This window comes from Cheilinus undulatus, linkage group 13, assembly GCF_018320785.1.
Source record: "Cheilinus undulatus linkage group 13, ASM1832078v1, whole genome shotgun sequence".
NCBI classification, from domain to species: domain Eukaryota; kingdom Metazoa; phylum Chordata; class Actinopteri; order Labriformes; family Labridae; genus Cheilinus; species Cheilinus undulatus.
In genome coordinates, this window is record NC_054877.1 from 26876899 (window position 1) to 26889365 (window position 12467).

Genomic DNA, 12467 nt, shown 5'->3' on the forward strand with positions numbered 1-12467 from the left:
CACCCTTTCCCGTTGCACTCTTCTTCTCTTTTGTTTTATTTTTTGTCACTTTCAATCACTTCTTCCTCTTCTTAATGTACAATTCCCTTTTCCCCCAACACTCACTCCTCTGTCATTCCCCCCTCTGTCATCTATCATCATTCTCTCTCCCTCCTTACCTTACCTCATAAGCTGACCGCCCCCCCCCCCCCAGCAGTTTCCTCTTGCTATTTCTCATTTTTCCCTAAGATACTATCTGTCTACTGTATTCACTTAACATCAAAATTTATCCTTTTTCTGTCATCATCTGTCTCTGGAAACTAGGGAGAGCTCCATGTGAGGAGATATGCAGATCTGCTGCTTGTGGAGGCTGTTTGCACAGACAGACACTGAATAAATGTGATCAAGGGATGATGAAGCATCGCAAAATGGCAAAGGGACAGGTACCAAGAGAAGGAGAGAGTTAGAGCAACTCTAAATTTAAGTTTTGTGCATGACTTTCTTACAGGCAAAGAGGAAGGCAGGATCACATGTTCTCATGAGATGCAGGAACAGCAGAGTGTGCACGTGCAGGGAGACAATAATAGCGAGATGGACTGAAGAGAAAGGAAAATGAGCAAGAAAAAGAGGAGGAAACTTGGTGAGTAAAGCATACACACTCCTGCACTCCAGCTGAATGTGCTGAACTCAGGCTAATGGTGACATAAAAACCCAGAAAGAGGCAGAATCGATGCTATCTGTAAGAGCCCAGGATGAGACGGGTTTTAGGGAGAGGACACAATGATCTCTCTCTGAAGACTGATTACATCTGTAGAAACAGAACATTGATATTTACATAGAAACTCAGCTCAGGCTCGACAGCAGGCACTGTAAGCAGATCATAGGCCTTTTATTAGTGGGAAAACCTGGTTTGTGTGGGTGTTTTCCATTAAGTCTTTTTTTCTTTGACGTCCTCATGAAAACTTTGGGTATGATTAGAAGGAGCAATCTGTGCTTAAGCATCTCAATGACACCATATAAGAATGATAAAAATGCCAAAATACTCCTTTGCATCATTTTGTCCTGGTTACATAAGCCTATAGATGCAAATGTGCACATTGTGAAATTGAACATTTTGTGCACTCTGATTGCTTACAATACAAAAACATAAACTTCATATTGGATACATGCACAGGTGGTTCCTAAAGCATATGGTGTTAATTACAGCGATTTAAAAATGAGCCTTCTATCACCTTCATGTATGTTGGCATCTACTTTACATCTCCCTTTCATAGATACTGGTTTAGAGCAAAAATGTGCCTGAATTGTACAAACCCATAAGTCTAGTTTTTCAGCATCTCCTGTTGCTGCAGAATAAAAATCACTCTAGTTGTTTACAAGAAATGCTCACAAATTTCATCCAGCAGGTTGCAAAATAATTATGATTGCACAGAAAGGGAGAGAAAATTTCAAAACACCAGGGTCTTTAGTTTGACAGCAGTTCATTCGTGCAATCAGCAATAAATCAGGCAGTTGAATTCCTGACAAGTTTGTGTTATGATTATGTTACTAATACTGATGAATATTGTTGAGATTGCTAAAAAATCAGTAAAGAAATCTTTTTTTCATGCACAACCTGAGGCCAACATAGTACCAAATCATAACGGCGGTGCCTTTTTTGGATTATTTTTCAGACTTTCTGTATTAAGTCTCACATAACGTCTGTGATGAATTTCAGCAAGAGTATTGGAGTTTGAAAAAGGCTTCTTTATGTACCACAGTTCTATGCACTTTTGAAAGAAGTGTTTCTTCTTTGATTATCCTTCAGATTTTCATGGATTAAAGCAAAAATGCAATGGTGGAATGATCTGCATTTTAGAAAGAATGTGCATTTTAGAAAGAATACTTCAGAAACCAAGACAGAATCTATAGAAGAAAGGATTTTAACCTTTGACTTCCTAAAGCTACAAGGAATAGACTTTGATATGATACATTAGGGCTGGGCGATTATGGCAAAAATAAAAATCATGATTAATTGAACTTTTTACTTTGATTACGATTGATGTATGATTATTTCACCCCCCTCCCCTGACTCTGTTAGTGCTGTAAATATTTGTATAATTTTAAAACAAATAACTGAAAGGAACATGGACAAATGAAGAATTTATGTGTATATTCACTGAAATCAAAACACACATCAGCTGAAATGATTTTTCTAAGTCAGATTTTCCTAGAACATTAGAAAATAAACAACTGGTATTTCCTGCTATCAAAATAAACTATTCTTATGCTGCTGTGTGAAAAGTAAAAAATAACTTTGCTGCTCATGCTCTGTGTTTGAGTTTCTGGATGGGACAGTGTCATGTGACTACTGCTTCTTCTTTTGGGTTTCTGGCAGGCTGCATGCCTTGTGACACCTGGCTTCCTATCACATGACTACACAGCCATTAGTGTGTTTATAAGGGGATTGTGCATTAGTGGAGAAAGAATTACAAGGAAAAAAAAAATTAAATAATTGACAGGGCAGATTTACATCCATTAGAGGCTCCAAATGTCAGTTTTGATTATTTTGTGATTAATTGCCCAGCACTATGATACATTATGATATGGTAAGATACGATACAATAGGAAACAATATGACACCCTATTGTGTTACAATGCAATATGGTGCAATGTGATTTAATATGATGTGGTAAATGTTATGATTTAAACTGGATTGACCGTGTACATGGGGCGTGCCTTAGCCAGACCTGCCAACCTGTACGCATTTTGCATACGAGCTACGCAATTTTAAATGTAAATATGCTGGTACAACTTGCCTCTCTAAACTACGCAAGAAGCTGCGGACACGTAAGTTCTGAAGAAAATGTGCACATGCAGTACTCATGTCTGACAGCACAATGCAGCAGCGTGATGAAGAAGTTTCAACCAATTATGCAGAGTAGCAGAGAATAAGGAGTCTGCTGAACCTATAGCGTTATATCCCCGCTCCCCCTCCTTCCTGCCCTCTGCCTCCCTCCCCGTGCACTGAGAAGGTGAGAGAGGTGCTTACATGCCAGGCACACAGTTTTACCTGTTACCACAAAAACTTCACTCCACTTTGATTAAAGATTTGAAGTTCATGCCCAATCCTTTAATTTTTATTTCCTCTCGTCATGCGTAATCCTCTGTGTCTGGAGTGTGAGCGGCCACGCTTTGCAGCTGATACGATGGCGGGAAAGTGCCCTCAGCAGCTCATATAGACGGGACAGGCTCAGGGCAATAGCAGTACAGGTAGTCGTCTTGTTTAAGAGGAGCACTGCTTTAATCCCAAGTTTTAATTGAGGCAGGTAGGCTGGATGATGTTATAAACCGTTCTCCTCATCCTCTCCAAATACGCACGGATGGTCGTGGTGCGTTGGCTGTCAGTGAGAGGACAGAGCGCTCAGTCAGCGCTAACTTCTGATTAAATATTAATGTATAACATGATGCATTTCTCTTCACTAATGTTGTAGCTGCTGCTGTTTGGTTAACAAGCTAATACACGTCTGAATGTAGCATACAAGTCTGATATGACACGGACAGACAGCAGTGTATGAGGGAGAGATGAGGAAAAATGACAGCACGGAGAAGTAGATCAATACATCAAACACTGCATAAACTTTGTGTGTATTGTTAGGGTAAAGACACGATTTTGTGACAGATTTTATTTTTTATTACCATTTAACTCCAATAGTACTGATGTTGTCATTACACTGTTAGAGAGAAAAGACAGATTTATTCATTTAGATTAGCTCTATAAACATCAGACCCCAGTGTGATCTACAATATGGACCAAAGTCTAACAGTGTTTAATGAATTTCTAATAATGTTACTAATATTTTCCTACTACTCTGAGTATCAGTAAATATATAAGGGGTGTCCAAACTATGGCCTGTAGGCCAACAGTGGCCCTTGGTCCTTTTGAATTGACCTGCAAGAAATCCATTAAAAAGGCCCACATTAGAACATAAAGCTTGTACTTTACTCTTTTTCTTAGTTTGACTTGGATTAACAATATTGGGGTTTATACAATATGGAGATATTTACAAATTAGATTAAGCCAATATCAATACCAATATAAAAATGCATAGACCTAACACTTCAGTCCTTGAAACGCAGTTTGAGGATGAACACAGAAACATACTTCAGTCTCTAGAACACATTAAAGTTTAAGTAAATAGGATGAACACACAATAAGACTTCAGCTGTCTGCTGGTCCTGCCTAAAGTTTAAAAAATGATGAATACAAACTAAAAGATTACAACAGCAAATAGCAGCATGACTGGAGCTTATTTTTTCCTCTGTCTGGTCTATTTCAAGGTCTGATTTCCAAATCATACTGCTCTAATTATCTTCAAGCACCAGCATTTCTAAAAAGTTAGTCAGTTTCCTGCAGGTTGCTCTTGTTTTGTGTCTGGATGTGGAGATGAACCATCAGCGTCTCTTTTCTTTGCTGCACCCCAAAATCCTTAACAATGATTGGCTGTTAGCTTTGTTAGACATTAATGTAGGGCTTTAATTTAGGCTACTTTGGTTTTGTTTTTAAGTACTTTCACTTACTGAGCATATATTTTGGTTACATGTTGGTTTTAGAGATGCAACAAACATTTTATATATTGTGCTACAGGTTTAAAATTTAAAAGCCTCCCATGGACAGGTTTTGAAAATTAGCACTTTGCTATAAACACTTACAGCAGTGCATCTGGGACCTGTGTATGATTAAATGTCACAGCATCAATGTTACTGTGTGTCCATGTCAAATAAATGCAAAATAAATAAATTTTTTTTGTTCTGTGCTACAAGATTGTCAACCTCTGTAGCACCAGTGCTATGTATGTGTATGTGTATATATACACTGTATATGTGTGTACATATGTATATATATATATATATATATATATATATATATATATATATATATATATACACACACACACACACATTCCAGTTAGTGAACCAATCAAGACAGTGAATGGGGAAATTACTGTGTGCAAAGCAGGGGAGTTGCAAAAATCTGCGAAAAAAGTCGCACGACACAAGTGGTACTCAAAATATTTTGCCAAGGTTGGCAGGTCTGCTTAACCACTAGGCCATCTGCGCTCAAGGAGAGAAAATTTGAGTGACTTTGCAGATGCCTGATTAAAACAAAATAAATGTCAGTGGCTCACTGATTATACTCTGTGACCCCACAGACAATTTCAGATTCATGTTAATGCATCTGAAAGCAGAGCATTTGCACTGAACTTTCCTGTTTATGAAACAAAAATATGATAAATAAAAGGCAGATAGCCAGGTCTCATTTTGAGTGTTTGGCCCCAGGTGATTTTCAGGTCTCAAAGTGGACTGCAGCACACTGAAGTTTGGAAAGAGCTGCTCTGCTATGGTATAGTTTGATACAGTGTGCTATTAGATATGCTCCGATGCAATATGATGAACTATTATTCAATTCAATTCAATTCAACTTCATTTGTATAGCACTTTTCATACAAGTGTAAACTCAATGTGCTTTACGGAAGATTAAAGACATTAATTATATAATACACCATGCCATGATAATACGATATGATAAGATGTTACATGATAGAAATTAAACTAATATGATGCTCTTTATTGCCACCTTAAAGGGTACGTGAAATTTTAAAATACATGCCGGCTATTTAAGAAAAATAGCGCCTTTCTTTGCACGTCAGGAGTGACACGATTTTGCGAGTATATTACGTACATTCTAAAATCACATTCGTGCTGCGAATGTCTGCGGTGTGTTTTCTCTGTCCTCTGATAAACAGTGATATTTTTTGAAGCGGAAGATAAAATGAGGTTTGTCCCTCTCTGTCCTTCACTCCGTGCGTAACGCGGCACTTTTACGCACAGCCAGGCTGTCAGTGCCGTTTTTTTCACGGTTTCATTCACTGTGCCTGCCAAGTTTGTAGGAGGAGGGACTGACTTTTCATTCATTTTGTGTCATATATGATCAATAAGAGTTATAATATTGCACAGCTGAGGCTCGCGGTGAGAGGAGTTAACTCTCTTCACAGCACACAGACTGGCTCACCTGTTTGTGTTCCAGACTGGTCAGAGGAGTCATTTAGCTGGTTGATCTGGAGCTTTTATAAGTCGTATGTCTGAGGTCAGAGGAGACTGTGTTGGTAAATATTTCACTAAAGTCCCGTTAGTTTAGAAACAGATCCAGCTGTGTGAGTTTCGCTCCGACGAGCGCACGTGGTGGTGGTGCCGATTTTTAAGGCAGACAGAGGAACAAAAACGTCCTCCTCTCCAACACCACCTGATGTTTGATATCTCCTCATATTTGTCTGTAGTCAGTGCTTGTGTTTTTGCCTCTTTTTTTTTTTAACCTGGTAGAGAGGGAGACAGGCAGCAGGCAGCTCGACATGTCCACATGAGCGTAAATGCGCTACTTAAATATCCGCAGCAATGTCACGCTGCGAAATGATGTTTCAGGTGTGGAGGCTTGCTTTGACTCGCTACAGGTTCTAAATGTTAATATTTTGTGTAAATAATTTGCATGAAAAAAATTGCGTCTGGAGTGTAAGAATAAACTGGAGTTAGTATTTTGTATGCTCTTAAATTTAATCACCCTAAAACCCCCTGAGTCTCCCCCATGGCAGGATGGTTTGACCCACACTAGAACATGCCTGTCAATCACTGTATTCACAACCTCTCCATTCATAAAAAGGTTTTTGATTTATTTTTTGTGAAGAAATGCTGATCTATAACTAAGTTCATGATTTCAGTTTGAGAAGAGAGAAGTCTTTTTAATAACTTGTTTATTATTTACAGGTTTTGAGTTCTTTTTAACTCTATGTTTTTTATTTCCAAATTGTTCCAGAGAGACCACTGTAGCCGGGCAGAGTTTTGCACACTTCTGGGTTTAAAGCCTTTCCAGTTACTGTTTTCAATAGCCAAATTAATTTGAATTCCCACATTTAGAGATGAGAAGATGTGCCATGACTTTAGTCATGCATTGTTAATGTTTAATATGTATGAAAAAAAATCTAATATCTGTAATTTGAAAGTGTTTATCAGTTACAAAGTTTGATAAATCAGACGGCTGTCACAGCTCTCTTTAATGTCTTTCTTTTTGGCCAAAAAGCTTTGCGCTGTTTAGGGGGTACTTTGCTGAAAAAGTACTTCACAGGGAGTACACGACTGAAAAAAGGTTGGGAACCACTGATTTAATGTATACATGAGTGGGGTCAAGTTAAACATTTTATTTTGTATTTTATTTTATTTTATATTGTGTATTGTTGGAATGAAGTGCTTAATAAATACTTACATAATTTTGTAATTGATTTATTCTTTGAAGCATTAATATTAATTTTTGCAATTGCAATTGATTTTAGTGAGGTTAGTACACAGTCATAGCCATAAATGCAATGGTACTAATAATTGGCATAATAATTTCTTTCGGTGTTTCGGTTTTCGGCCTTGGTTTCCTCATTTTCGGTTTTCGATTTCGGCCAAGAATTTTCATTTCGGTGCATCCCTAGTTGCTAGGGAGGTACCAGTTCACTTCCTGAACACTGCTAGGCTGCCCTTCAGAAAAGCACTGAATCCCCAACTGCTCAAGTTCACTTGTGTGTGCAGCCCTTAACATGGACTTCTTTCTATTACTATGTGTCCAAGGGATCCTGTTTGTTATTGATCCCCTCTGGGATCAATATATTCTTCTCCAGTATCACAATATAAATGTTCTGACATCAGTAGTCATCAAAGGTAGGGACATAAGTGCATGGTGAAAATGAATGGGACTGTTTGTTGTCCAGATCGTTGTTTTGGAGTGACAGAAAATCAATTCCTGTTAAACATTTTAAATTTCTTTCAGTACTTATAAAATAAGGTATGAGGTGGACATGTAACCTGCTGATCTCAGATCCCATATTTTAGGCTGTGTCAGATGTCCTTTGAAATTGGCTCTATAAGAAAACCTTACCTTCACTAAATTAAGAAACACCTAAGAGGTCTGATATTGTTTAAGGAGAGGCTATTGAGACAGGCAAAAAAGCAGAGCACCTTTAATAGAGCCCAGCTACACTGTACTGTACTGATACAGAAGAGAAGAAATGAGACACAAAACAAATGACAAGTGACTTAAAATATGTACATTTATACACATGCAATGGCAAAGGGCTGCAAGTGATCTGTGGGTGCAATGAACAGTCAGAAATAAAACATACATGGTGGAAATCATATCAGCGAAACAAATATGGTTACAGAACACAAGATTTGAGATTTCAATTGCCCAAAACCTTACATAGCTGTAGTCATTTCTATTATTCATCATTCATTTATTTGTAGGTAGTGAAGCAAGTCATCCTTCTTCCACTTTTAGGTAGAGTCAATGGCGACTTTGCAGTAGGTAGGGGAGGAAGTTGTCTCAAACAAAGGTGAGTTATGGGAAGAGGTATTTCACTGCACAGAGACCTATGAAAGAGCTTAATACTGTATGCGTGTAGCTCCTAAGCTTTCTCAGCTTTAATACTGTTTCTGCATAGCCCATTCCCATTCACACAGGTGTCTACTGAAAGTACATCCTCATCTACACGAGGCGGGGAAAGCACAGAGGAAGACATTATAGAAGTCAGTGATTAAAAGGCAAATTGAAAAGTTTCTTTTATATGTGTCAGGAAATGGTTTCGGTTTTTGGTTTTCGGTCTTGGTTTCCTCATTTTTGGTTTTCGGTTTCGGCCAAGAATTTTCATTTCCGTGCATCCCTAGTCTTTTGGCATGTGTTTATGCGGTTTCACTGAAAAGTGTCTTGTTCTTAATGCTGATTAGATTTAGTTGTCACAGAAGAAAACAAATCACATCCACGTATGTCAGGAAGCATATACCAATTAAAACATCAAATAGCTTAATGCACTTTACTAATACTGCATAAGATCCGCATCAATCACACCATAAATCATAGGAAGCTCAAGGTGACAGCTCTATTGTGGAAAATAGATGTAAGGCTTACAACAGTTATTCAAGAGGTGAGCTCTCACTGCTGTTGTCAGCATCAGCTCATTGCATGTGAAGGTCTGCTGTGGTGATGAGGAAGAGGGTAGAGCAGTCACTCTGTTAGAGCTATTCTTGGCTTGCTTTGAGTCACTGTCCCTTAATCTATGTGGGTGAGGAGCAGAGAAAGTACAGCCCAGGCACTTCCTATAGTGATGTCACAGGAGCTGAGTGTGAGTGGTAACACATCTGTAGCATTTCTGTCTAAAAGCAATGTAATCTTTGCTCAAAAATCCGTATCACGCCCTGAAACGCTCCCCACATAATTACCGCGTGTTTACACTAAACTGACAGTTGCTTAGTTTGTTCGCTCCCTAACCCCGAACCCTCCCGTCTCTTTGCTACCACTCTGCCTTCCCCTCTGTTCCTCGTCCCGGTCTCCCGAACTTCCCCAGGCATTCTGCTCCTCATTAGAAGGCCTTTCATGGTCAGAGCCAATAAAACTTCAATAGGAGGCAGCCTGAAGAAAACGTGGCTGCTCTGTGGCTTTACTGAGCGTTAATTACACGATCCCCTCACCAGACAGACAGCACAGAGCCAATCAGTTTCTCCGACAGGACCGCCGACCTATGGCCACATGTGGAACACAGTCAGACCCATAAACTGGCATTACACACACATAGAAGAAATGTTCTCAGACACATGCATAAAGGTCATGCTTACACAAGCCCATATATAATACCGACAGACATATTATCACACAAGCACACTCTGAGGCCACTAGACTCATTAACCTCCAGCCACATGTTCTTAACTTCCCCTGAAGCAACAAGAGCAGTGAAGCAACTTTAATATACATAATTACAAAGAGTGGTTTCTGTGTGCTGTGTGGCACAATTACACAACTCTCAAACTTTTGCAGAGTAATGGTGTCGAGCCAGATTTGCCTGAGCATGCATGCACAACCTGCAAATGAGCAAGACACTTGACATTGCAGAGCAAAGGTATAATTCATGCTTACTCATTTCAGGGCAGCAGTAATAAGATGTGGGCGTAGCTATTTATCAGTAAGTGATAGGTGATATACTGTCCTCTTGTTTTGGACTCATACAGCCAGGAGGAACCAGCTAATTATAGAGAAACCTTTCCTAATGTATTCATTAACAATATCTGCTATCATAAATAGAACGATCTGGAGGCAGGAAATGACTCTTCTTGCTTCTCTCTTCTCCCTCTCTTGCTGCGTTGCCTTTCACTTGTTTATATGGTTATTTCAGGCAACGCTGGAGTTTTTCCATGTGTCACTGTGATAATGTGCGGTGGCATCTTCTTCTGCAAACAATCCTTAAAAAGCATCTCCCACAGGAGTGACACGAGTGAACGCTGTCTGATTTAATTTCGCACACCCAGATGACTAAAGAGGCATTATTTTAAGTGAGAGAATGGTATGTCTTGTCAGCGCTCATCCAACACACTTAGCTGAAGAGTAACATCACATCAGCTGCATATTTTCTGAGCTCATAGTAGACAAATGTCCTCTTTCCTGTTTACCTGATCTTATAGCCATGCATGTTCATTTGCACGGTTATTATAGGTACACTGGAATCTCTTTAGTGTCAACTAGCTATTTTAATTGCAGCATATGACTTTTAATCTTGCCTCATACAGCAGAATGAGGGCCCTGGGTTCAAAACAACCTGACCCCAGTGAACTTATCCTACCGACAAATAAGAATTAGTTATGGACATATTACTGCCATTGGTCATGACAAGGAGGCAGCTTCCTGGGCCTTGAGCATGGAAATGAAAGTCAGTGATCCTTTTAGAAGTAGAAACAAATGTGAAAAATTTCAGCTATGTATAAATTGTAGTCTGCTTTATAAACAGAGCATTTCCCCTGGGGACATATGAAGATGTATCTAATGGCTTTCACCAAACAAATCCTGAATAAACTCCATTACTATGGAAAATATAAGGGTCGGTTAAAGCTCCTGTGGGGTGTTTTTAACTGGTTATGAAACAGACTGAAATTAAGGTGGACACCTCTGCAAAATCTATAAAAACAAACCCCGACATTAGAAACAAGATTTTTGAGTTCTATATAGTAGTTTTTGATGTTTGAAACAACCACTGCCATGGGGTAGGTGTCTAACAGGCAGAAATTGACTTTACTTACTTTTTTATGGCAGCATTTTTCAGTAGGTGATATGATTGACAGGTTAAAGTAAGGATTTTTTTTGGTCAGAAGACACTACTTGCAGGAAAAATGCAACAAAGAGAGGAACTACTAATTCACAGCATGCGCCAAAACAACCTTGCAAAGCTCCAATCCACAATACTTGTGCCGAACAGAAAGCGATTCTGACCAGTCAGCATCATTGAAGGCGGTAGCTACAGGCTGGGTTCAGTTATATTGTGGGCTGTGGCTTCCTCCAGTGTAGCGGTTTGCTTCGGTGTAGTTATAGTATAGTGGCAGTTTTTATGAGATATTTATTTCAGTCAGGAACACTCATCATAAATTTGACCATTTTATTGCAAAAGGGATACATAGTTTTACTTAGCAGAGAAGGTTCTTCTAAAAAGATGCTCCTTGGGTTAGTCAAGCAGCATGCTTTGACTTTCCAGGGAGCCCCCATATGGATATATATATTTATGAAATGCGTATTGAATACAATAAAATTAGTTCAAAAGTAAATAACCCATAGTACCATGAATCTGAATATGAGGCTGCAACAAGCTATAAAGGAGGAGGCTGGAGTGGAGGAGGTGAAGCTTTGCCAGCAGCAGCGTGGTGCATCAGCATTAATGCCAGCACGCATTTTGAGAAGTATGTCATGTTTACACATACCACTGTGGTCAGAGAAAGAGCTTTGATTGGCTGCAGCTGGGAGGATAATTAGGATCAGCTGGCCGTCAGCTGATCACAGCTGGGTGCATGACTTGTGTCCTGCATGAACAAATGCTAGCCTTTGTTAAATTAACCCATTAAAGCCTGAAACCACAAATTATAGCCAGAAAATACTAATTTTTTGGAACTGACATGTTTCTTTCACTTTCTACTGAAATCCAAAAAATCCAGATTTCCATAAAATTTAACATATTTATTTTTTGTATCTCATTTGATACATTATGTGTTTTTGGTAACTCATAATCCACTTGAGGGCATTTTTATCATTTATCAGATGGTATTCAGACGTTTTTTTAGTAATTTATGATCATATTGATTAGATAAAGGTATCATAAAAGTATGTATCAAGTATGATACAACAACATCAAAGAGCAACACTAAACTTTTCATGATGGGAAAGATGTTTTCGCTCTTCTGCTGACCTGTTTTGGCATGATTTTGCCAGATTGTGGGTTGGGCTGAGTTGTACTGTAAGGTGATGTATACATTGGCTACTGCTACAAACCAATTAGCTCAGATGTAGCTGTAGAAAAGCAGCGGTTTAGTCAGACCTTGGCCTCTCTTCTTTATCAAAACAAGAGCAGATACCTCATCTAAGGCTACTCTTAGCAGAGAAGATGTTT

The 12467-nt window shown here is 38.9% G+C and overlaps 1 protein-coding gene across 2 annotated transcripts in view; it reads left to right on the plus strand.

Annotated features, from left to right (window-relative positions):
• Positions 1–537: 537 nt before the first annotated feature.
• gpc1b (glypican 1b) overlaps positions 538–12467 on the plus strand; it is a 130215-nt gene continuing 118285 nt past the window's right edge. For both annotated transcript variants that reach the window (XM_041802774.1, XM_041802772.1), the window contains exon 1: positions 538–619. The gene's annotated coding sequence lies outside the window, so the exon portion shown is untranslated. The remainder of the gene's footprint in view (positions 620–12467) is intronic.